The sequence below is a fragment of the Serinus canaria genome, chromosome 24 (genome assembly GCF_022539315.1).
Source record: "Serinus canaria isolate serCan28SL12 chromosome 24, serCan2020, whole genome shotgun sequence".
Taxonomy (NCBI): Eukaryota; Metazoa; Chordata; class Aves; order Passeriformes; family Fringillidae; genus Serinus; species Serinus canaria.
The window spans coordinates 50,903-74,510 of record NC_066337.1 but is presented as its reverse complement, the minus strand read 5'-3'; positions in this window follow the sequence as shown (position 1 = coordinate 74,510).

The following is a 23,608-nucleotide window of genomic DNA, read 5'->3' as shown; positions in this document are numbered from 1 at the left end:
TTCCCCCTGTATTTGTCCGCTTTTTCTATTGCAACTTTTTCTACTTTTGTAATGTTTCTTACAAATACTGTAGTATTACTCCTTGCATTTCTACATTGATATCTACCTTTCTTTTGAAATAGGTAGACTTTCAGGAGGCTTGTTCCCTGTGCATTTAAATTAAAAAGTGCCTGCCCTAACCTGAGTGTCTTCTTCAGCCCTTCTCTGTCTTTGCAGGGGCAGCAGCTGTGAGAAGAGGTGGAGGGAAGAGACTCCCAGCATAGCAGCACAGCCAGGGACAACGGCCCTGGCTTTACCACACCTGCTCTTCCCTACTCCACTCTCTCTTTCTCAGCCCTTCTGTGGGTTTAAGGCCAGAGTGCTTTGGCAGCTTGGTTACTGTCCTGCTGCATGACCATGCTGTGACTACAGGCAGGGACAGGCCATGGGCACTGCTGGGACACTGCTGGGCTCCTGCACAGAAGCTCCATCAGCCAAGGGCATCTCCTGAGGGCAGGTCAGGAAGACTTTGCTCTCCCTCCAGAGCTGTTGGCAGGAATGTTCTTCAGGCATGCCTTGGCAAAGCAAAGCCCAGTGCCCAGAGGCAGAGGGGGAATGTGCAGGGGGGACACACAGCAGTGTCCAGGCACAGCCAGAGCTCCTGGGATGGACCTCAGGGAGCAGCAGAGCAGGGCTGGGGTGTGTCTTTTTTCTGGGGACAGCCTGGGAAGGTGCCCCAGGGCAATTGTCCGAGACCACTCCCTGCAACCACCATTCCCAGCACTGGCATCTCCCCCCACCTGCAGGAGGATGTTTGTCCCTGCATGGAGGGACACCAAGTGACCAGGCCAGCAAGCCATGTTTGCTTTGTACTGAGGAGGTTTCAGCATTGCATTGTTTTGTGTGTGTGTGTGTGTGTGTGTGTGTGTGTGTGTGTGTGGAGATGAATCTAAATGAGCATAAATACCATCATCAGCAGTCAGGGGTGACACAGTTCTAGTGGCACAAACTGTCTTGAGGCTGCTTCATTCTGAGAGTAACGTCCTCTGGGAAACCACCTGAATTATTTGCTGGGTTGTGCTGAGGACTGCATGAAGAGAAACATTCAGGGAAGGGTGGCTCCAGAGAAAGTGCTCAGGTGTCCTCGTGTGCCTTTATGATGCTCAGTTGTATCCCCATGCATCTGTTTAGCCCAATAAGTTCTGCCCCTTTACGACTGGTTCCGAGAGTGAAGGGGGGGAAGGCATGGCACACAGTTTGTGTGTGCAGAAGCTTAATTTTCACTCCCCCAGAATTCTTTCACTCTTTTGGCGCATGTTGTTCTGCAGCACAGACAGCAAGCAGGAGAGCTCTCCTTTGCTTTTAGTTGTGGGTTTTTTTAGCTAGCTGAGGCAGAGAAATTCCCTGGACTGTGGCTTTTCCTCTCTTTGGAACTGTTCAGCCCTGCTCTGGACCAGAAACCCGGAAGAACACCAAGAGCTCACACCTGTGGCCCGCTGGGGTCAGAGATGCGGCATTCCATTGCCAGAGGAACTGGTAGAGATTGACTGAGCCAAGCCACACCTCACAAAAGGTCTGTAAACCACAGAAGGACTTTCAGAATTTGACATCTCTTCAGAGCAAAGGTTTCATTGTTTAATATGATTGATTTTCTCATGTTTGTGAATACTTTGCTTGTTAAATAAACAGTTTTTTCCACTTTTCTCAAAGGAGATTTTTGTCTCCCAAACAGGTGGGGAGAGGGGCCACTTGAATTTGCTTTCTAGAGGGACCTCTTCAGAGATTTCCTCCCTAAATTTTCCCTAAAGCAGGACATCAAGGCAGCTGAGGACTGTGCAGATAGACCATTGGGGTGGGGGTCTGTGAGGAGAAATCAGAGCTGCCTCCCTTCTTAACCACCCCGAGGACCTGGACAGAGCTGTGCTGTGTTCTGGGCACTGACCTGGAACTGAGGGACGTGGAAAAGACCTTTGGTGTCAGGGATGTTAAGAAGCCTGGGCAGTGTCAGTAGTTTTGATACCTCTCTCAAACACCTTGGAAAGGCCAGAGGTATCCCAGAGGTCTGGGATACCTCCTGGGCACATGGGAGGGGCAGACATGGAACAGCCTGCAAACAGGGCAGGGAGGGGGACTGGAAGAATCACAGACTGGTCAGGTCCAGCAGGGAAGGGGATGTGGAAGATCCTCCTGCAGCCATTCCAAGCACTGGCAGGACAAGGCAGGGATTGCAGAACCCTCATAGGAGGGAAAAGAAGGGGATGTTTGTGTACCCAGACTTTAACCAGGCCTATGACATGGTCTGCTGTGGTCTCCTCAGAGCCAAATTGAAAAGAGCTGGGCTGAAGAAGTGTAACATTGTGGTGGTAACAAATGGCCTGAAGGCCTCACAGTTATAAATAATCCTAAGTTTATTACTGAAATATAACTAATTATATTCTTGCCTTAATTATATAATATAACTACCATAATTACATAACTCGACCAGTCTGTACAGTTGGGGAGCAGTCTAGGCTGTTGGGGGTGTGGGCAGCTATTGGCTGGATGGCCAGGTGGCAGCTGGTTCAGCCAATAAGCTGGACTAACCATGCAGACCTTCAAAATTTTATAAGGAGAATAGCACTCAATAAAGTTGGCTGTTGTTGCATGAACCTCAGTGTTCTGCCACGTGCCTGTCTCCAACATCAGTGAAAAGCCAATGTGATGAAACAAGTGGCTGCGGGTACAGCAGGGAGACAGAGTGCAGTGGGGATTGCTTCCTGCAGCCTGTAGGGCTGTGGAGAGAAGTGGGGAAAGCTGCAGTAGTCCCAGTGGAGGAGAGGGTATAGCTGCAAGCAGCAGAGAGAGCTCCAGAAGGTGGCAGAGAGAGCCACATTGGTCTGGGCTTTTTGTGAACAGCAGACACTATTAGGAAATATGGGAGTGGGGGCTTTTGTGCAGGAAGAACCTGTTGTCCAGTTATGGACTCTATTTTTAAAGAAATGGGGTATAAAATATGATGAGTGGGCCTTGCTATAGCCTTGCTAATGTGGTTGGAGAACCACAGATTGGACATGACTGAAGGAGCTGCTCTTGACATAAGAACATGGAAGTGGCCTGGAAGATTTATAATTGAGGCAGCCTCCATAGGTGATGAGACTGCCATAAATGTAATAAAGCCCTGGAGACTTATTGTGGACTAATTTAGTAAATTAAAGACTGACTTTGATGTGAGGACGGTGGAGGGGATGCCGCAGGCACTGCCCACTGAGGAAAGTGGTGAGGACAGTACACAGGGGGTCATGGATGCTGCACCAGGCATGCAGGAGAGGAGGATGGGCAATACAGCTGCATCAAGCTGCAAAGCCACACAGAGCCACACTGCTGGCCCATGCTGGGATGTCTCGCCTGAGGAAAGTCCTGCAGCTATGTGGAGCCATGCTGCTGGCCCGTGCTGGGATGTGTGGCCAGTGGAGCATTCCGATCGCACCGCAGCTGAGCCGAGCTGCTGCCATGTCATGCCTCATTGCTGCAAAGCTGTGTCAAGCTGCGGAGCCGCGTATACTGCTGAGCCATGCCATGCTGTTGTGTCAGGCGAGCACTTTCAAAACATGGCAGCTCATGCTGGCCCTGAAGTCGCACAGTGGCACATGGATCTTGCAGAAGTGGAGCACCCTGTACATGGATCTTGCAGAAGTGGAGCACCCTGTAGCTGAACTGAGTGTGCCTGCACAGCCATTTGAACTGCACATGCCAGAGCTGCACTTGCCCCTTGTCTCCATGGACATGCTCAGACTGCCTCCTCCTTGGAGCTGATTACCTTGGCTCCAAGATGTGCCTATTACGCAGATGCTGTTGGGCATGCCCACTCACCGCTGTGATGAATGGGCAGACCCTGAAGACATGTGATCACAAATGCCTGGATGCCAAGCCAACGTCATACCCAGAAGTAGTGGCGGGATGGAAGACCCCCAAGTTGCAGTGACACAAGCGTTGTCACCACCATTACTGGAGTCAGAACAGCCCCTGGGATATATACCAACTAGGGATTCGAAAGACACCCATGGAGAGAACCAGAACCATTGCCCATCTGTGGAACCCCAAAAGAACTCTGCTGCTGCTGCTGTGCTGTCAATGGCTACACCCAACCCGACCAGCATCTGGCAACAGGTAAAGTGAGCCACAGTCAGAAGTAGGCATTTCACAGGAGCAGACAAAATTGACGTGCCCCTATCAGGTGGCTGAGAGCCTGGAGCTGAGACACTTGAAGTATACCCAGTACTAAGAGGCAGTGGAACTGTGCTTGATAAATATACACCCATCCAGTGGCCAGTTCTTTCCAAACTACAACAGCTTGTTGCCAAACATAGTCTGGGGTCTCTTGTCATTGCTAACGTGCTGCAATTTTTAACCACTGAGGAATAACACCTTTTGATATCAAGCAGCTGGCAAAATTGATCTCTACCTCAGTTCAATATATGGTTTTTGAATCAACATGGCAATGCAGTGCAGAATAGCAGGAGCTAAAAAACCTAAAGGTCTCACCCATTGCTGTATTGGACTAAATAGTTTATTTAGTTGTTGTTTTGCACTAGGTTTTGTATTTTGTACTGAATAGTATGCTTGTATCCTCTCTTATCACGTGGTCTTCCCCCCCCACCCTAAACCCCAGTGGTAGTGATTTGCCCCACGTTTACTCCTCCCCTTGTCCCCCTCCTCACTTGGCTGTGGTTCTTTTCCTCTGGGAAAACCCATCCCCTGGGTTTAAAATCTCCCGTTATCACGCAATCAGTCTATTTTTCCTCTGGTCCTCTTGGCCTCTCTTGGACCCCCTGGTTTGACTTATTGATTCCACAATAAAGCTGTGGGATTTTTGGTCCCAAAGAGAAGAGCACCTTGAGTCTTTTACTTTTCTTCTTGTAAGGCTGCGAGGGGCCGACAGTCCAAAGTTAGCTGGATCAGGTCCAAACGGCCTCAGAGATCAGCCTTTACAACCCATGCTTTGGGATAGAGGTTCCTCAGCTCCTAGGACTACAACTATAGGGGGACCCATAACTCCAAGCCTGGTTACGCTCATTAGGGCCTGTCGGAACTCAGGACATCCCTCTGGGAGTCCAGAGTTTCCGGAACCCTTGCCAGGGGGCTCAGAGACCCTGGCACACAGCCCAGAACACCAGCGGGTTCGATTATGAACCATGGAACAACCTACCACCTTTACATGAAGAGATAAAAGCCACGATAGCGTAATAGTGTAAGAATAAAATAATTACAGAGTGTAAATGTTGGTTTTAGGATTTTTGGTATAGGGGTTTCTGGGGACAAGATGGAGGGATTTGGGCGTGTCTATCCTTTCTTCTTCTTCTTCTCTACCTCCATCTTGACTGGTGATGTTGGCACTTTTAGATTGGCCTAGAGTAGAAACCAACTGTCTAATATAGATGATAGGTATTGGAAAATAACTGTAAATGTTGTACACATAGTTTGTAGTATATAAAGATAACACCGCCCTGGGGGCAGGCAGAGTGCCTCTGACTGTCCTGCCAAATGGATCTCAGCTGGACAGGGAGAAAGAATTTTATAGATAAGATACAATAAACAACTTGAGACCGAGAAATGAAGAGCCCTGACTCCTTCTTCAAGCACCAGGCTGGGAAAAGAGACTTTCAAATTTTTCTCGGGGTCACTCTGACCAGCTAGAGAGAGAGACCCCAACAAGGGCCAGCACAGGTAAAAGATTTGGGGATGCAGGTATTATTTAAGGTAGCAAACATGGCTAACCCAACCCAAAGGTATTCAAAGATCAGACGGGGGTCAAAGAACTATACCTGCAATTCATAGAGAGACTGCAGGATGCCATGGAAAAAGAAATTGTGAATATTGAGGCCAGAAACCAATTAATTTTACACTTGGCAAAGGACAATGCAAATAAAGATTTCAGGAAAATCATAGAACTGCTGCCAAATGAAAATCTGGTCATCATTAGACAAGACGACAAATGCCTGTGCCAAGGTTGGATCTCATTCCCACAACATGTCCTTATTAGCAGATTCCATTGCAGCTGCTGCAAAATGACATCCCAATGTTACAGATGTGGACAACAAGGCCACCTGAGAGTGAACTGTCTCCTCAAGCCCACACTAATAGGGACATTTCAAGGACAGAGGAATGTAAACATTAACTGTAACCCATGTGGGAAACCCAGTCATACAACCAGACAATGCAAATATGAAGTCTATACTAACAGACAATCTTTTAAGGACTAGGGAAACAGAAGACTGAGCACAAGGGGGAGATGCACAATGACACAATCATTTTCTGACCTTCCTGTGAAAGCCTATGTGACCAGTTCACAGTCCCCCTGCATCTCTATGGGGAGGCAACTGGTCAGTGGAGCAGAGAGTACTGGGGAAATGACACATGTGGACATCCTGGCCCTGGTAGGCTAAAAACCATGATATGGTCAAGAAACATGGATAATGTGGTTATTGCTTGGCAGTGGAAAATTCTATTTCAAAGCTGTAAGACTATATAAACTGAGCTCTGTAATCAATAAATCAACTTTGGCATCAGCATCCTCTGGAGCCCCATCTCTCAACTGCCGACAATTGGTGTTCTGCATGAGGACAGAGGATCTGCCTAGCTGAGCAACTGTTGGCGAGCCCCACAGAACTTGAAATGCTGCTATGAGGCAGCAGGAAGCCGTCTGGCAACCATTCCCTCTGAGATAAAAGGAGGTGAGCTTAAGGGAACATATGTCAGGGTATGTCTGGCCAGGAGAGAGATGTTTTTGAACTAATGACTAGCTGCTACAACAGCATGGCACATCCTTTCCTTTACATGACTTTAAAATCATATTGCAATGGACAGCTGCCAGGAGTTACTCAGTCCACAATCTTTACGAAAGATTTGTGGGACGATCTGGGGGCTAAATGGTGGCATTGTGTGATGAAAGGAGATAAAGCGGCTGCAGAAATGCTTCCCTCTTGCAGGATGATTTTTTGAGGTCCTAAAGGCGCAAGAAAAATACCACGCTAAAGGTGATGCCTCTTGCCCTCCCTCTGTGGCACAGCCTCAGAGCTCTTTACAATCTGAAGAGACTGTGTTCCTGTTGTGTGGGAAATGAATTTGTAGAGAGTTCTCAGGGTCTGACAAAAGGCCCACACAGTATGCATCCATATGCAAACTTTGAGACAAGAAACATTGACATAGAAATGCCATGGAATAGAACTGATATTATTGAGAGAGAAATGGATCTAGAAAGAAGTTTCAAAAGATAGCCTTGCAAATAAAACTAGATACTTTGCAGAAATAGAACTATGAATAAAAGTTTTCAAAACGCTTCTTAGTTGCCCCATCTCTGGGTCAGGAAAAGGGTATTGTTATCTGTGAGGACACAGATAACTTGTTTAAACTGTCCAACCTGTCAGAAAGCCCCAAGGTAATTTTTGTAAAGTGTTGCTGAGAGAAGCACAAATCCCAGGATCATAACTCTTGCAAGAAGAGAGAAGTTGGATTTCTACCCTTGTTGCTGACTTGTTCAGGATGGAGATCTGACAAGGACTTGCCTGTTATTCAACATCAGGTAAGCCTCAGGGAACATGTTAAGACACAAGATGTCCACTTTGCCTAGACATGTTTATAAAAACCTCAAAGATCTGGTCAAATCTAATTCCTGTAACATTTCAAAATCTGAGTTAAAGGACTTAATATTATGCATTCAGAAGCACTTTCCAGCTACGGATGAAACTTCCATGTTATCACTCCCTCTTTGGGAACTTTTAGGACTGAAAATATACAATGCTTTTACCATAAACAGAGATCAAACAGCTGCTAAGCTGCTACCATGTTGTACAATGATTTATATGTTTAAACATTCTACTAAAGCCTCTGCTTCCTCGGGTGCATCCGCGCCTCCTTCCAATGTTACATGGTTTTCTGGGGTCCCAGGATGAGGGAAGAGACGAGACAGTTGACTCCATCCATCAGAAGGCTTGATTTATTATGATATGATATATAAGATATAAAAACTATACTAAAAGAATAAAGCTAGAGATTTCGCTACCAAGGCTATCCTAAGAATAGCAAAGAATGTGTAAACAAAAAGTCTTCTCAGCCCGAGACACTGGACAGGTGTTTTGTGATAGGCCCCTAACTGGAAACAGTCTGATGGGGCCAATCACAGACCTTCCCGTCGCATTCCACAGCAGCAGATAAGAATTGTTTACAGTTTGTTCCTGAGACCTCTCAGCTCTCAGGAGAGGAAAATTCCTAAGTAAAGGATTTTTCATAAACTATGTTGGTGACATCTCACCCTTCTTATTTTAGTAAATTAAAAAGAAAATGCAATCAAAAGATCAATCAAATGCTGGTGTGAAACCATAAGGGAAACCCTTCACCTGCAAAACACCAAATTCCCATCACATCACCAAAACAATCTTAAAATAGAAGAAAATGCAAAAACAGTCCAAGGAAAGTTCATTGCTTCAAGTCCAAACAGCTGAGTTTCAGGAAAAAGTCCAAACTGAAGATGTTCCTCTTTGACAGTGCTGAAAAGTCCCTTTTGGTCCTGAAACAGGCTTGCAAAAATTTCTGAGCTGCTAGCTCTTTCAACCCTTTTTATTTATTTTAATTTTTTTTTGTTTGTTTGTTTGGTTTTTTTTTTGTTTTTTTTTTTTTTTGTGAAAGAGCAGTAGCAGAGAGTGGTCCACTGAGACCCCAAATAGGCTGGTCCACCAGCCACCGTTTGCAGGGGGCCCTGCACCCCGTGGAAGGAATAGGGACCCCAGACCCAGCTCACAGAACGGTGGGCCAGGTCCCGGCGGGAGAAACAAAGCCCACAAACTCAACAGGCGCTGGCCGGGAGGCCCAGGCCCAGGGAACCGAGCCAAACGGCCCAGACCCGGCTTGCGGAGCGGGCTCTGTGTTCTCTCAATCCGGCACACAGCTGCTGATATCCGGGCAGCCCGAGTGACCGAACGCTTCAGCCCCGCTGAACTGGTGCAGACCAGCAGCTGGGGAAGAAAGGAATTCCAAGGGATCAACACCCCAGATCTGGGGGTGCTTTGTCCCCACAGCAGATGAGCGATGCTCACTTTGCACTGTGTCTCCTGCCTCTGCATCGCAAATACAGAAGGTGTTCCCTCTTTCTGCCCCTCGGCACCACCCCCTGCGGGCTGGGGACCAGAGGCAGACGGCTCAGGAGCCCCCTCCCCCACGCTGCAAGGGTGCACAGGGGGAGTCAGGCATTCCAACCCCCAGCGGGAAATCCCGAACCAGACCTGGGTCAGCCCGCGAAAAACACCAAGATTGAAAGCAAGCAGACGGGCCGAGCCTGCGATCAGCTGTCCACCCACAGCCCCGCCACGGAGGGGCAAGGCGGGACCCCCTTCCCCTGTCCCAGCTCCCCTCGCAGGGGCAGCCTCGAGACAGCCCGAAAAGCTCGGGGCGGGGTCCCGGCTGATTGCCGGTGCCGCGGCGGCCGCCGCGGTCGGGTCCAATGACAGTTCTGCTGGGAGACTTTCAAGCCCAGCCCCCTCCACCGGCGCGGCAGCCGCGGGTGGCGGCAGGGGTGCGGTCGCCACGGTCGGAGCCCTCACGGGCTCTGCTGGAGGGTCGGGCGCGGGAGGGACTGGCGTGCACGTCGTGGGACTGACCCCTGCCGGCACCGCTGTGAACGCAATTGCCGGCTGCGATGCAGAAGGAGAAGGGACAGGGGCTGCATGCCCTGACTCTGGGACGGGCTGCCATTGATCGTCGCTGCTGTCGAGGGCGTTGCCTAGCAACGCGGGCAAAGCCACTGGAGGCGGTGCTTTCGTCCCGGAACTGCGGACAAGCTCTGCTGGAGGCAATGGGTCCACCCCCACCAGAGGCGGACCCGCGGGAGGGGCTGCAGGGACCGGCCCCTCCTCCAGGGCGGGCAAGGGCGGGGCTCTTGGCCCCGGTTCAGGTGACAGAGCCAACCCACCTCCCCCCTGAGGGGGGGGGAGGCAGGTCCGTCAGCTCCTGCTCCAAGGTCGCAGAAAAAAACTTCTCTTCTGCCGCGGGCAAAGCGTCGCCCCCACGCGCCCAGTCGGGGGGGATGGGAAACTGCAGGCTGCGGATTCGGACAGGCTTGCCTTTTTCCAGCTCCAGGGAGAAGGGAGACAACCCCCGCGCATCCGCAATCCACTGATATGCAGACGCTTTCCGGTTCAAAACTGGGAAGAGAGTTCTGAAATGTGGATAAATTCGAGGGAAACCAAGTCCCCGGTAAAAAAGATCTCGGATAATGAATTCCATGCATTCCCAAACATATGAATCAAAGGCATACAGCACATCAGAGAAAAAACCATGGTGTTTTGCCCACCGCAAAAACTCATAGAAATGTGTCGTTAGCATAGGAATGCTGTCGTCCCGACCCCATCTCCTCCAGCGGCCGATAAGTTTCTCCTCTGAGGGAGAGAATGGAACCTCCGCCTCCGTCGGTACTCCCGTCCACAACCGAATCTGCCTCACACGAAGGGCAGCATTTTCAGGAAGGGAACTGTAAACAGTACCTTGTGACAGTGTCCTCTAGGCGTCAGCAGACTGCATTGTGCTGCGAAGACTCCCGGACGTCTTGTCTCGGAGACTTTTCAAAGGTTCTCTCTGTGGCCAGCGTTGGCTGTGAACTCTGCCCAATTTCAGGATCTGCAGTTCTTCAGCTTCTGGCTAGAAGCCACTTCTGCGGCGATGTCCCTTTATTCACTGGGGGTCACCATTTGTTACAGGGTTTTCTGGGGTCCCAGGATGAGGGAAAGAGATGAGAAAGTTGACTCCATCCATCAGAAGGCTTGATTTATTATGATATGATATATAAGATATAAAAACTATACTAAAAGAATAAAGCTAGAGATTTCGCTACCAAGGCTATCCTAAGAATAGCAAAGAATGTGTAAACAAAAAGTCTTCTCAGCCCGAGACACTGGACAGGTGTTTTGTGATAGGCCCCTAACTGGAAACAGTCTGATGGGGCCAATCACAGACCTTCCCGTCGCATTCCACAGCAGCAGATAAGAATTGTTTACAGTTTGTTCCTGAGACCTCTCAGCTCTCAGGAGAGGAAAATTCCTAAGTAAAGGATTTTTCATAAACTATGTCGGTGACACTTCCAACACTCGGGCTGAGTCCCAGACCCTCGCTCTGCTTTGGCCATGACTCAATACCCTGAAATTCAGACTGGGGCTGTGACACCTCTGCCCCTGCCACCGCAGCGTTTCCCCCAACTTTCACCATTATCCAAGCCGTGTTTGGGTCCCCTCTCTGCCCCCCCAGAATGCAAACTCTTTGCTGCTGGTGAGAAAAAGAGGGGGGGAGGGGGTGGTTGAAAGAGGGAAAAATTTATCAGTACCTGGTGTCTCTGCTAGCAAAAGGGAGGATTTCTCTGTTACCATTACAAAGCAAACGGGCTCTGTCACGTGAAATTCCTCAGCAACAGTCTGTGATTTACAAGGCCATAGGGGAGGAGGAGAACAGTAACTCTAGTGATTCCAGTAAGTCTTCAGAGGAGGAAGTTAACCTTTTATGTACTGGTCTTGTTAAAACAAAAAGGGGACTTTCTTTACCTGGTTTTGATTCTGGAAATAATCCAAAGAGACTGGCTGATTGGGATGAGATAAGACACAAAGGCAACATAAAGACTTTGCTTCATCTAATGGAGAGTTGCTTGCAATGCCAGTTAGATATAGAACGAATAATGTTAAGCCCAGATGGGAGCCCATATCTCAATTTGACATCAAAGAGATAAGGGAAGCCATCAAAGATAGTGGCTTGAGTTCCCCATATTTTAACAATATGGTGAAAAGTATATTTTTACACCCTCAGATTGTAAAAATATTTCCTCTATGATTTTAAAAAACTCACAGAATAGTTTATAAGATCTAGAATGGTGAAAGCATCTTAACAAATTGGTTGAGAGTTATGCTGGTGGTCCTAATGCTCAGCTTACGGTTGGTGTATCAGCTGGCGATGCTCCAAATGACAAAGCCAAAGACCAGGCCAAGGCTTTGTCTCCAGCTGTGCTTGAAGATATTAGGAAAGCAGATCAGAGGGCCTTTTTTAACTGTCCAGCCTGCAGGAACTCATGAGAATGCTTATTCTCTGATTCGGCAAGGAGAAACTGAATCCTATGGATCTTTTCAGGATTGTTTAACCCAGGCTGTTCAGAGGCAGCCCATCCACTTTTAATTAAAAGTCGTGATTTTGCAAACTCAAACGACAATTGCAAAAAAGTCATTTTAGCTCTACCAGAACAACCCCCCACAGTTCCCTAAATTCTGTCTGCTTGTAGTAAACTGGGCACACCTCTGCATGTAGCTACAGTGCATGCTAATTTGCTGGGGGAGCAGCTTTCAAAAGCCCTTGAGGCTCAAACAAAAACTATTGAGAAAACCCTCAATGCTTTGCAGATTGATTCAGTTAAAGGCCTATGTTTTCACTGATGTGAAAAAGCTTGGACATTTAAAAAAGGACTGTCCTGAGGCTGCAAAAAATACAAAAACACCTAATGTTTGCCCTTGATGCAGGAAAGAAAGGCATTTTGCCAATGTTTGTTATAGATGGAAAACCAGGGACGGGAGTCCTGAAAAAGAGTGCACAGTGCCATGGTGTGGAGAAACAGATATTGGCAGCTCATTCACAAGACCATTCAAACAACTTGCTGGTACCCTTGGGAAACCTGGGCCAGATGCAATCTGTGCCATCGCCAGCCATCTCCCAAGTGATCCCAATTTATTATCCTCAGGAACATGATGTGAACTGGCAAATTCCAAATTAATATATTTTTTAAAAAATTTTTGGCGTGAATGCATTCCCACAGGAGTTACTGGTACTTCACAACAAAGACAAGGTTTTTAAATTATAGGCAAGAACGGTAATAAATTTCTTGGACTTTCAGTTTTTTCAGCTGTCATCTCAGCAAGTTGTAATGAAGAGCTGATGATTTCAGCTCTTGCTAACAATGCTCCAATGTTAATTGAACCAAAAGCAACGATAGCTATTGCTATTGCATTACCAATGAATATAAATAAGCAAGCTGTATGCCAAGAAATTTCTTTTGAGAGTTCTGGCCTGGTGCCTAATGTCCGTTGGATAAGATGTGTCAGCAATGACCGGCCAGAGCTGACGTGCAGTCTGACACACCTTGGTAAAACAGTTCATATTACAGATATGCTGGACACAGGGGCAGAGATCACTGTGATTTTTCATGCATCCTGGCCAAAGAATTGGAATTTGTGACATCCATGGGTGGTCTCAGAAAAATTGGAGGAACTACCACTTGTGTCTGCAAAGTGAATTCATGATGACTGTTACAGGTCCCAAGGGAAGAGCAGCAACCATCTGCCCCTTTGTGGTGCCAAAGCCTGTCACAGTATAGGGGAGAGACGTTGTCCCAGTCAGGAGTGAATAAGTGGATTTTTGATGAAAAGTGGATTTTTGATGAAAACCGCAACAATACCTGCCACTCTGAACTTAAAATGTAAAACCAATCAGCCACTTTGGATTAATAAATGGCCTCTTGAACAGAAAAAACTGAATATTCTAAAAAAATTAGTAAATTAACAACTACAAAAAGGCCACATCAAACCTATAAAGAGTCCCTGGAATTCCCCAGTTTTTGTCATTCTTAAGAAGACTTCTGATTCCTGGAGATTGCTCCACAACCTGAGGAAGATCAACGAGATCATAGAGGACATGAGGCCTCTGCAATCTGGACTTCCCACTCTTTCAATGATTCCAAGAGACTGGCCTCTTGCTGTCATCAACTTAAAATGTTTTTTCAACATTCTACTGCATCCAGAGGATGCTCCTTGTTTTTCCTTTTCCAGTTCCAGCCATCAATAGAGAAGAACTGCTTCAAAGGTATCACTGTATTGCCGTCCCATACATGTGTACAAATCATGAATGGGACGAGACTGCTGAGGAATGCATCTCAAGCTGTTTATTTTCTAGCATCAGTCTCATTACATGGCTATGACAATGAGAAGATACCAGCAGATCACATCCCCAGCATCAGACCAAGAACTTAATGTTGCAACTTACTTAAAAAGTTTTTTGACCAATCACATAAAGCGAAAGCATATTGAGAGTAGTTCTATCCAACTACTATAAGCACATGTAGCTGTTGTTAAAACGATGCTTGCTTATTTTGAATACAATACCTGCTTGTAAGCCTTAAGATACAATGCACAGAGCTCCATTATTAATCTTAGAACTTCCTAACAACTGGCTAGATATACTTTACTGTAGCTTAGGGAGTTATTCTAGCCAAGCGTTAATACACAAACCATTGTTTTATTTGTCCTTGCTTTTCTACTTAAATAAATTTTCTACTGACAAAGCTTAAGGCTACTGCTTAGCTCTAATCAGCTCTAGTTCTGCTTTCTCTGAGGCCTGCCTTTGGCAGCTTTCCCAAAATCCTCTGATTTTAAAGATTCCCACATCACTGGGTCATTTTGCTGCAAAGGATGAAAAATTCACCTACTATTTGTCAATATTTTGTGGCAAAAGACTTTTCTCTAGCCAGACAAAAACAACACCCACGGTCAAGAATTTTATACTACATAGATGACTTGCTCATTGCAGCAGCAACTCCAAAAGAAATGTAAGACTCAAGACAGCGTCATTGGTGAAATTCAAAATGCTGGACTGGAAATTTCGACATCAAAGACACTAGAATTCTCACCCTGGAAATATCTAGGATGGAGGATGACAGAACAAACAATCAAGCCACAGAAAATACAGCTTGAAAGCAAAGTCAACACCTTGCAAAATTTACAGCAGCTTTTAGGAGAGATCCACTGGGTCTGATCTGTTTTAGGAATTACAAATTATGAACTTGCTCCACATTTTAACTTACTAAGAGGATATTTTGACATCAAATCTCCAAGAACCTTCACCTGGAAAGCTCAAAAAGCCCTGGAAAAGGTTGCTGAAGCTCTTCAAAAAAGACATACACATCGTTGTGCTGCAGAAAAGCCCTTTTTCCTTGCAGTGTTAGGGGGACTCTTCTGAGAAAGATCCTTTGTTAATTATGGAACGGGTTTTTCTTCAGGTCTCCAAAATCAGTTTTTACAATTATGGAGATGACAGCTCAAATTATAATGAGAGCCAGAATGAGATTGCTGACTATGGCAGGCCAAGACTTTGTAATTATCTATTTACCTTTGAAAAAATATTACCTTTATTGGGCTTTGCAAAATTCAGAGGATTTGCAGAATGTGTTGTTAAATTATTAAAGTGTTAGTTCAATTCATTAATGTCCTGGTTTGAGAGGAAGTGAGTTTTTTGGGATGCTGTGGTCAAACCAATAGGTGCTCAGATTTGAATATTGGCACCTGGTGTGGCCACTGAGGATATGGATACACCTCTGAGAACACAGGTTGGGGGTAAAAGCTGAGAACGCCCAGGGGGAAGCTCTTGGGTTCTGTCCATGAAAGAGGTCAGACCTGCCCTGCCCAGCTGCAGGCTGGGCGGGGGAGGGGAAGCCATGCAGCCAGATGAGGTAGGCCAGGCCTTGGACAGAGAAGGGAGGTGGAGGCCCCTGCAGAAGGGAAGAGGAGGAGCCCTGAGAGACATTAGGCAGCCCTCCACCCCCTGAAGGAGAGAAAGAGCCTGTGCCTGTTCTGGTGCCACCTTAAAATTTGTTAGCATGGCCTGGCCGAGAAGGAGGAAGGCGGGGGTGCAGCAAGAAGGTGCCCATGGGCCAGCGTGGGAGTTCTGGACTGGCAGAGCCTGATATTTTAACCCTTTTCTTGAATGATGGAAACCTTACAAATGCTGATCCTCCTGGAGCTGAATGAGGAGAGAGATAGAGATGGAATAGCCAGAAATGGGCAAGTGTGATGAAAGTCTGTGCAAGTGAAAGATGTCCGAGAGAAGTTGAGAAGACTCCTAGATGGGAGGAGATGATGGAGTGGCCTTTGGCTGGACTTTTCTTGTATAGCCATGGACAGAACCATTTTTTTCCTGTGACACAGAGAATACATTTAGGGGGAGGCAATGGCTCAGAGCCAAGAAAGTGCAATGATGTGATGTGAAGGAGTGTGTGAACAGAGATGACAGGTGAGGAGGGTGGTGGTGCCCTTGATCTTTGGTGGAGGAGAAGAAGATCTCTGTTCTTGAGACTCCTTGGCCCCAGGGGGTGAAATCTGGGGGGGACAGGTGTCCCAAAAGTGAGAGACTGTGCTTTTTTTGGAACTGGACAAAGCACCCTTGAAAGGAAAACCCTAGAAGCAGCTCTGGTCCATGCGCAGTGGTGAGAGCACTGGGCATGGAAGGAAGATGCCACAATGGCAAATGTTCTCCGGGCAGTGCCACGTGTGACATGGAAACACACGAGGTCTTAACTGTGTTTCCTGGGGAAGCCTATGGTACAAGAGGGACTCCTCTCTTCTTAAGGAACTGAGAATTGATTATCTGAAGGGTGATGATGGACTGAGAGTTAATGATCTGAGGGATGGTAATTGAATTGAGAATCCAAGGTTTTATCCTACTGTGATGTATTGGAAATTTGGTGGGGGGGAGGAGGAATGTTTTTGGAAGGTTTTCATCCTGAGTTCTGTGTGTGTTTCTTTTTAAATATAGTTGTAGGTTAATAAAGTTTTTTCCCCTTTATTCCTAAGCTGGAGCCTGCTTTGCTCTATTTCTGGTCACATCTCACAGTAGACACTAGGGAGAATGTATTTTCATGAGGGCAGTAGCATTGTGCCAGGGTCAAACCGTGACATTATCCAGGTAACAAATTGTTGCAAGCAAAATTAAGTTTTAGAGAAAAACCTATGCTAAGTGAAGAGTCTTTGAGTGCTATAACTCTCTTCACTGATGGATCAGGGAAAACACATAAATCAGTAATAATTTGGCAAAACCAAACAACAAAAACATGGAAATCAGATATTCAAACAGTAGAGGGCTCTCCTCAAATTATTGAATTGGCTGCTGTAGTCAGAGCTTTTCAACTCTTTCCAGAACCTTTTAATTTAATTACGGATTCAGCTCATGTTGCTAATGTTGTTAGGAGAATCGAAGGATCAATTTTGAAGGATTTTAGTAATGATACCATATATCGCTGACTTTAATGTCTTTTGTGACAATGTTCGCAGTGGTCATAGGATGAGGGGAGAGACGAGAAAGTTGACTCCATGTTCAGAAGGCTTGGTTTATTATTTTATGATATATTTATATTAAAACTATACTAAAAGAATAGAAGGAAGGATTGCATCAGAAGGCTTAGCTAAGAATAGAAAATGAATGAATAACAAAGGCTCAGACTGACCTAAACAGTCCGAGAGAGGCGGACTGTGATTGGCTATTAATTAGAAACAACCACATGAGACCAATCACAGATCCACCTGCTGCATTCCACAGCAGCAGATAATCATTGTTTACATTTTGTTCCTGAGGCCTCTCAGCTTCTTAGGAGGAAAAAATCCTAAGGAAAGGGTTTTTCATAAAACACGTCGGTGACAGTCTTTATACAATTTTGAAACACAGAACTAACCAATATTTTGTTTCTCATATCAGGGCACACACTTCATTTCCAGGATTCATGACGGAAGGAAATGCGAGAGCAGACAAACTGACAATGGCTGTTTCTAACAGTCTGCCAAACATTTTTGAACAAGCAAAACTGAGTCATGCCTTTTTTCATCAAAATGCACAGGTACTTGTGCAAATGTTTTGCATCTCCAAGGGTCAATCAAAAGCCATTATTGGTGCTTGCCCTGACTATCAACTTGTACAACCTCCTGTTTCTACAGGAGCTGTCAACCCTCTAAGATTACAAAGTTTACAACTATGGCAAACAGCCATAGTTGAAGCAGGCATATTATTGCTGAGAGAAGCGTGCCTGGGTTCGTCCGGCCTTAGTGCACTGAGCTAGAGGTACTACTGGGGATATTTCACCTCAGACACACCTTTGGCTCGCTGGCAGTTTCAGTTAGGCACTCAGAATGAGTCCAAGCAAAGTAGAAATTCAGTTTACCTCTAGTGGAAAAAGTTCAGGCGATGTGAAGAGAAAGAGAGCGGGTTCTGACGAAGGGTTAAATCCAGAGTTTATTCCAAGGTGACACAGTTCTGAATCTCAGTAACAACTCCAACAGATCCTGACCGCATGGTTCAAATGCCTTTTAAGCTCACAGGGAGGTGGGAGGGAGAGGATAGGTGAGCCACCAACCAGGTGGGAGGGGGAGGGTCTCAGGGGACAATGACACCTGGACAGGCCAATGATCCCAGGTCTGAGAAGCATCTTTTGAACTTTTGCCAATCACACGATGCCCTTGCTGGAATGTGGAACTTGACAGACAGCAATTAGGAAGCGGGCAGGGGGAAGGGAAGGAGAAAGTAGTCACAGCTAAGGGACAGGATATAACTTCACACCACAACACAGGCGTAAGTGTACGGAGCAAGCCACTACTTGCCAGTCCTTGCTTGAAGCAGTGTACAGTGATGGAACAGCAAGCACACCTGCAAACAATCATGTGGCAAGCATCCACCTCAACCAGGCTAGAACTCCAGTCGGAGTCTTCGGGGTCTTAGTCTCTGTCCTTGTGATAGTCGTGAGGCAAATGAGAGAAACTTTGGACTGTCTCTTACAGGGAGTGGCCCAAGCAACACCTCAGATGAGGTTGAGCAAAACTTTATATGTTTTTAATTTTTTGAATTTCCAGAACCTAATCCTCCAGTTTTTAGGCATTTTGCGAACACCACACAGGCAAAATTGAAAGAAAATCCTCCAGTTTTGATCAGAAACCCGGAGTCAGGACAAATTGAAGGACCGTTTCTGCCGGGGTCTCTCTCTTTCTCTAGCTGGTCAGAGTGACCCCGAAAAAAGTTCGAAAGTTTCTTTTCCCAGCCTTGAAGAAGGAGTCAAGGCTCTTCATTTTTTCGGTCTCAAGGTTGTTTATTGCATCTTATCTATAAAATTCTTTCTCCCTGTCCAGCCGAGATCCATTCGGCAGGACAGTCAGAGGCACTCCGCCTGCCCCCAGGGCGGTGTTATCTTTATATACTACAAACTACGTGTACAATATTTACAATCATTCTCCAATACCTATCATCTACATCAGACAGTGAGTCTCCACTCCAGGCCAATCCAAAAGTGCCAACATCACCAGACAAGATGGAGGTAGAGAAGAAGAAGAAAGGCTAGACACACTCAAATCCCTCCATCTTGTCACCAGAAACCCTTATACTAAAAATCTTAAAACCTACATTTACACCCTGTGAGTACTTTATCTTTATATTATCTAAACTGCCATGGCTTTTATCTCTTCATGTAAAGGTGTTAAGTTGTTCCATGGTTTGTACTCGAACTCACTGGTGTTCTGGGCTGTGTGCCAGGGTCTCTGAGCCCCCTGGCAAGGGTCCCGGGAAACTCCAGACTCCCAGAGGTATGTCCTGAGTTCTGACACATTTCCACTAATCACTTGGGGCAAAGGGTATGCTTGTATTTCCACAGGTGCCGGACCCAAGTGGGTCCCAGCAAAGAATGTGAAACCGTATCACACACAAGAGCACATCAACAATTCCACAGGCAGGGCAACAAGCATGCAGATGTGAGCTGCACAGAGAGGCTACAGTTCATACCAGGCATTCCCTGTTCAGCCTATGAAAACTACAAATCTTGAGTTATATGTTGATTTTTGGACTGTGAAAATTGTTAATATCATAGAACTCTTTTGGCAAAAGTGTGGTGTCCATAATGTTAAAAAGAATTCTAAGATATCTAAATTTGTAAAACTTGAAGGTTAGAGGGGCAGTTAAGTGCCTTTTGTTGGCCAGTCCCTGGACAAGTGCTATAAGATTTGCTTGTGAACTGAAATGGGGAAGCTTTTGCCAGAAAGCAGCTGAACACAAGTGATATACTGGCAATTGTTAGTTTTGCTTGCTTGCTTTTGCAGTGCAGATATGCCTGTAGATCAACCAAAAACAAATGTTTGGATTGCTTTAGCCAAGTCAGCAGGCTCAAACACCATATGTCTCACCAGTCTGAGCTCAGACAAACCCTTTGCGACATGTTTGGTTGGTATTCCAGTCCCAACCAAGGAGTAGTCAATACCCAGTTGTGACAAATATTGGTGTGAGGCTGCCCATGATACCAGTCCATTAACCAATTAGCATCATTGGGCCCCTGATCTTCTTAAAGCACCTTCTGGAACCTCAAGAATTGGAAATTCTTGGTTCATTGGTAAAGGAATTTTGTGCTGAGTTTCAGGGAGATCCGCAGTTAAATGTTACTCCCCATCTTCCTGTGTACAGAAACTCAAGTTTGTGGTGCAATTGCACTACCCCAGTGCCCCCTAAGGGTGAAATTGCTGACCTAGATGGGTCCCCAGAACAATTACCAAAAGGATATTGGCTCATTTATGGAGTTTGAGCCTGGCAGGGCATTCCCTCAAAAATTAAAGGTGGCCCATGTAGCATCAGACAACTCACTGTGATAGCATCTAATGTTAAAAAAGCCATCAAGAGAAAACATAGAGAAAAAAGATTTGCCTATCATTATGAGAAAAACTGTAATAGAAATTTCAGACCCTGGGGCCCTGTAAAACGAGTTACATGAGCTGCATTTCTGCCTCAGCTTGCCTCAGGTGAGGCATTGAAACAATTACATTGATTGGGGTGTTGGCTGAGTAAAGAAGACAATGCTACTTCCATTGCAATCAGTGACGTGATGACAGATGTTATAACTGTGCTGTCAGACAGGCAACCTGACAGAACAGCAGCAATCGATTTTCTTTTACTGGCTCATGGACATGGTTGTGAGGATTTTGAAGGACTGTGTTGTATGAACTTGTCTGACCATTCAGTGTCCATCCACAAACAAAATCTGAGACGTTTAACAATTCAAATTAAAACAAATGATGGATCATGGTTAGACGACTTGTTCGAAGGATGGAGTTTTGCACTATGGCGAAAGGAGCTTTGCACAATGGGTTTATATGCATTGATAGTTATTGTGGCATTGTTAGTGATAGTGCCTTGTGAACTTCACTGTGCGCAGCAAATGATGAGCAAAGCCGTCAAAGAAATTTTTTCAGTTCAAGAGTGTCCTGGTTTAGGGCAAATTTGGGAGAAAGCCTCCAAAGGGGGTTCCTCCAGAAAGCAAACCCACATAGCCCCTCCCTGCAACTGGTTTGGGAAGGATTCCTCAGAGAGAAGTGGAAAAAACCTGTTTATTTAACAGGCACAGCACCCCCCAGCACACAAAATGAACAATACTGGATTAAAACACTCTTTCACTGCTCCAAAAAAAGATGACAATTTCAGAAAGTCTCTCTTGAGGGTGGTCGCTCTGTTATCAGTCCCTCTGGCACTGGGGATGGCTGCTGCTGCCACAAGGTGCAAAGTCTTGGTGTTTCCCAGGTCCTAGTCTGGAGCCGGTTTGAGTAGTTCCAAAAAAGGGAAAGGAGAAACAGTCCAGGAAAAATTTGGACTGCTTAGCTAAACTAGCTAATGAGCAGAAGCAAAAACCAAGAGCAAAGCAGGAGCAAAGCAGAAGCAAGAGCCAAGCAAAAAGCAAAAGCAACACTGTGTACTGCCCCGTCTCTGTGTCCCGCCAACCATAAAGGAGTGGCTGATAGCAAAACCAAAACAAAATATTCACTCTTCAGAGCCAGTCTTGAAGGCGCAGAACATTATATCCAGCATAAACAGAACACATGAATGGGGATAAAAGCATCATAACGTCACCCTAGGACAAAGAGAGATGGGGAGTTGTGGGAAATGGATTTGTAGCGAGTTCTCAGGGTCTGACAGAAGGCCCACACATTATGCATTCGTATGCAAACTTTGAGACAAGAAATGCTGACTTAGAAATGCCATGGAATAGGACTGATATTGTTGAGAGAGAAATGGATCTAGAAAAAATTTCAAAAGATGGCCTTGCAAATAAGACTAGATACTTTGGAGAAATAGAGCTATGAAAGAGGCCTTGTATTGGGATCCACAAGGGGTGGTTTTAGACATTTGGCTTTAAGGCATTTACATCATGGTGTGGCAAAAAGCTGATAGGCCAAGAAACACTTATAGTGTATTGTAATTAAGAAATAGTCAGATTCCGATTGTGATGGCATGAATTATAACATCTGTATTGTGTCACCCTTCTCATGAGACTGAAAATGGAATTAAAGGTTTTACAATGCCTCTCAGTTGCCCCATCTCTGGGTCAGGAAAAGGGTATTGTCCCACACTCTTGGAATAGCCCATGGCCCCCTCTCTTACAAGCGAGAGGGACCCCTTGCGATCCATAGGGACATTAGCGGCGGCTACTGTCTGGATGACAGCAAGGATGATGGGGGGGACCCCTTTGACCCTGGACCTGTCAACCCTTAAAAAGAACCACATCTTTATTCCCCTGACCCTAATGATAATTGGGTTCACCTGAAACAGCAAGCCTTAGGGGAGGGGGAATTGGACATTGCCAAAAGAATTGTGGCACCTGTAATTTACTTGGGTCAGCTAAAGTGAACTGCCCAATGGGAATCACTGCCCTTTGTAGTGATTAAAGAGCTCCGATGGACAGTGACAGAGCATGGTATAGCCTCCCTGTACTTTGCGACCTTGTTATCATCTGCTTTTGCTGCTTACATTATGACACTGCATGATTTGAAATTGCTTGCCCAATTGTTGTTAATTCCCACTCAGTATGCTCTATGGGAAGTCAGGTGGCGAAAAGGACTTCAAGCTATCTTGATTACTTATGTAGGCCATGCTAATCAGGTGCTGGTGACCCTGACACTTAATTGTCTCAGGGGAACAGGGACCCACACAGACCATGCTGCCCAAGTCCCAGACTGCCTGAGGGAAGCCCTTGATTCTGTCCATGAGGCAGCACGGCTAGCCTTTCTTAAGGTCTCTGGTGCACAGGAGTCACAAAAAGCTTTTATAACTGTCATGCAGCAGCCTCGAGAACCATACATGCATTTTATTGACCGCCTTAAACAAGTGCTAGAACCTCAAAATGATCCTCAGGCTTGCAAAATTTTGATTTTAAAACTTTCTATTGAAAATGCAAAAGCAGACTGTAAGAAACTCCTTAAGTCTTTGTCTAACCAGGACCCAACCTTAACTGAAATGATTGAAGTGTGCAACCACATTGGCACTGTGGAGCATGACTATAAGGCTATAGCTGCAGCTTTTGCAGCCCTTAGAGGCCCCTCTGGAACTTCAAGAGTTTGTTTTGGCTGTGGTAAACCCAGCCACCTTAGAAAAGACTGCTTTGCTCAGAAAGGAGCTAAGTCTAAAGCCCCTGATATATGCCCACAGTGCTATAAAGTTCATCACCTTGCTAACCAGCATCACTCTAAGTATGATTCTGAAGGCTGCCTGATCCAGGGAAACTGGACTCAGACTGCAGGATGGTGCCACGCTCAGACACAAATGCTTCAGCTGCACCCACAGATGCTGCCCCCACAGATGCTCAAGGGAAGGTCTCCTTAACTCTGCCTGGCAACTGCAAGCAGTGCAGGACTGGACCTGGCAACCTCAATCATAGTAACATTGCTAGACTCTTCTGCTTATTTACTTCCTACAGGAATTTCTGGCCCACCAGGATCCCAGAAAAGTGCTTTGCTGTTAGGGAGTGTCACACATCCTGGCTAGATGGTGACAGTGGGGGGGGGGGGTGACAGTCCCC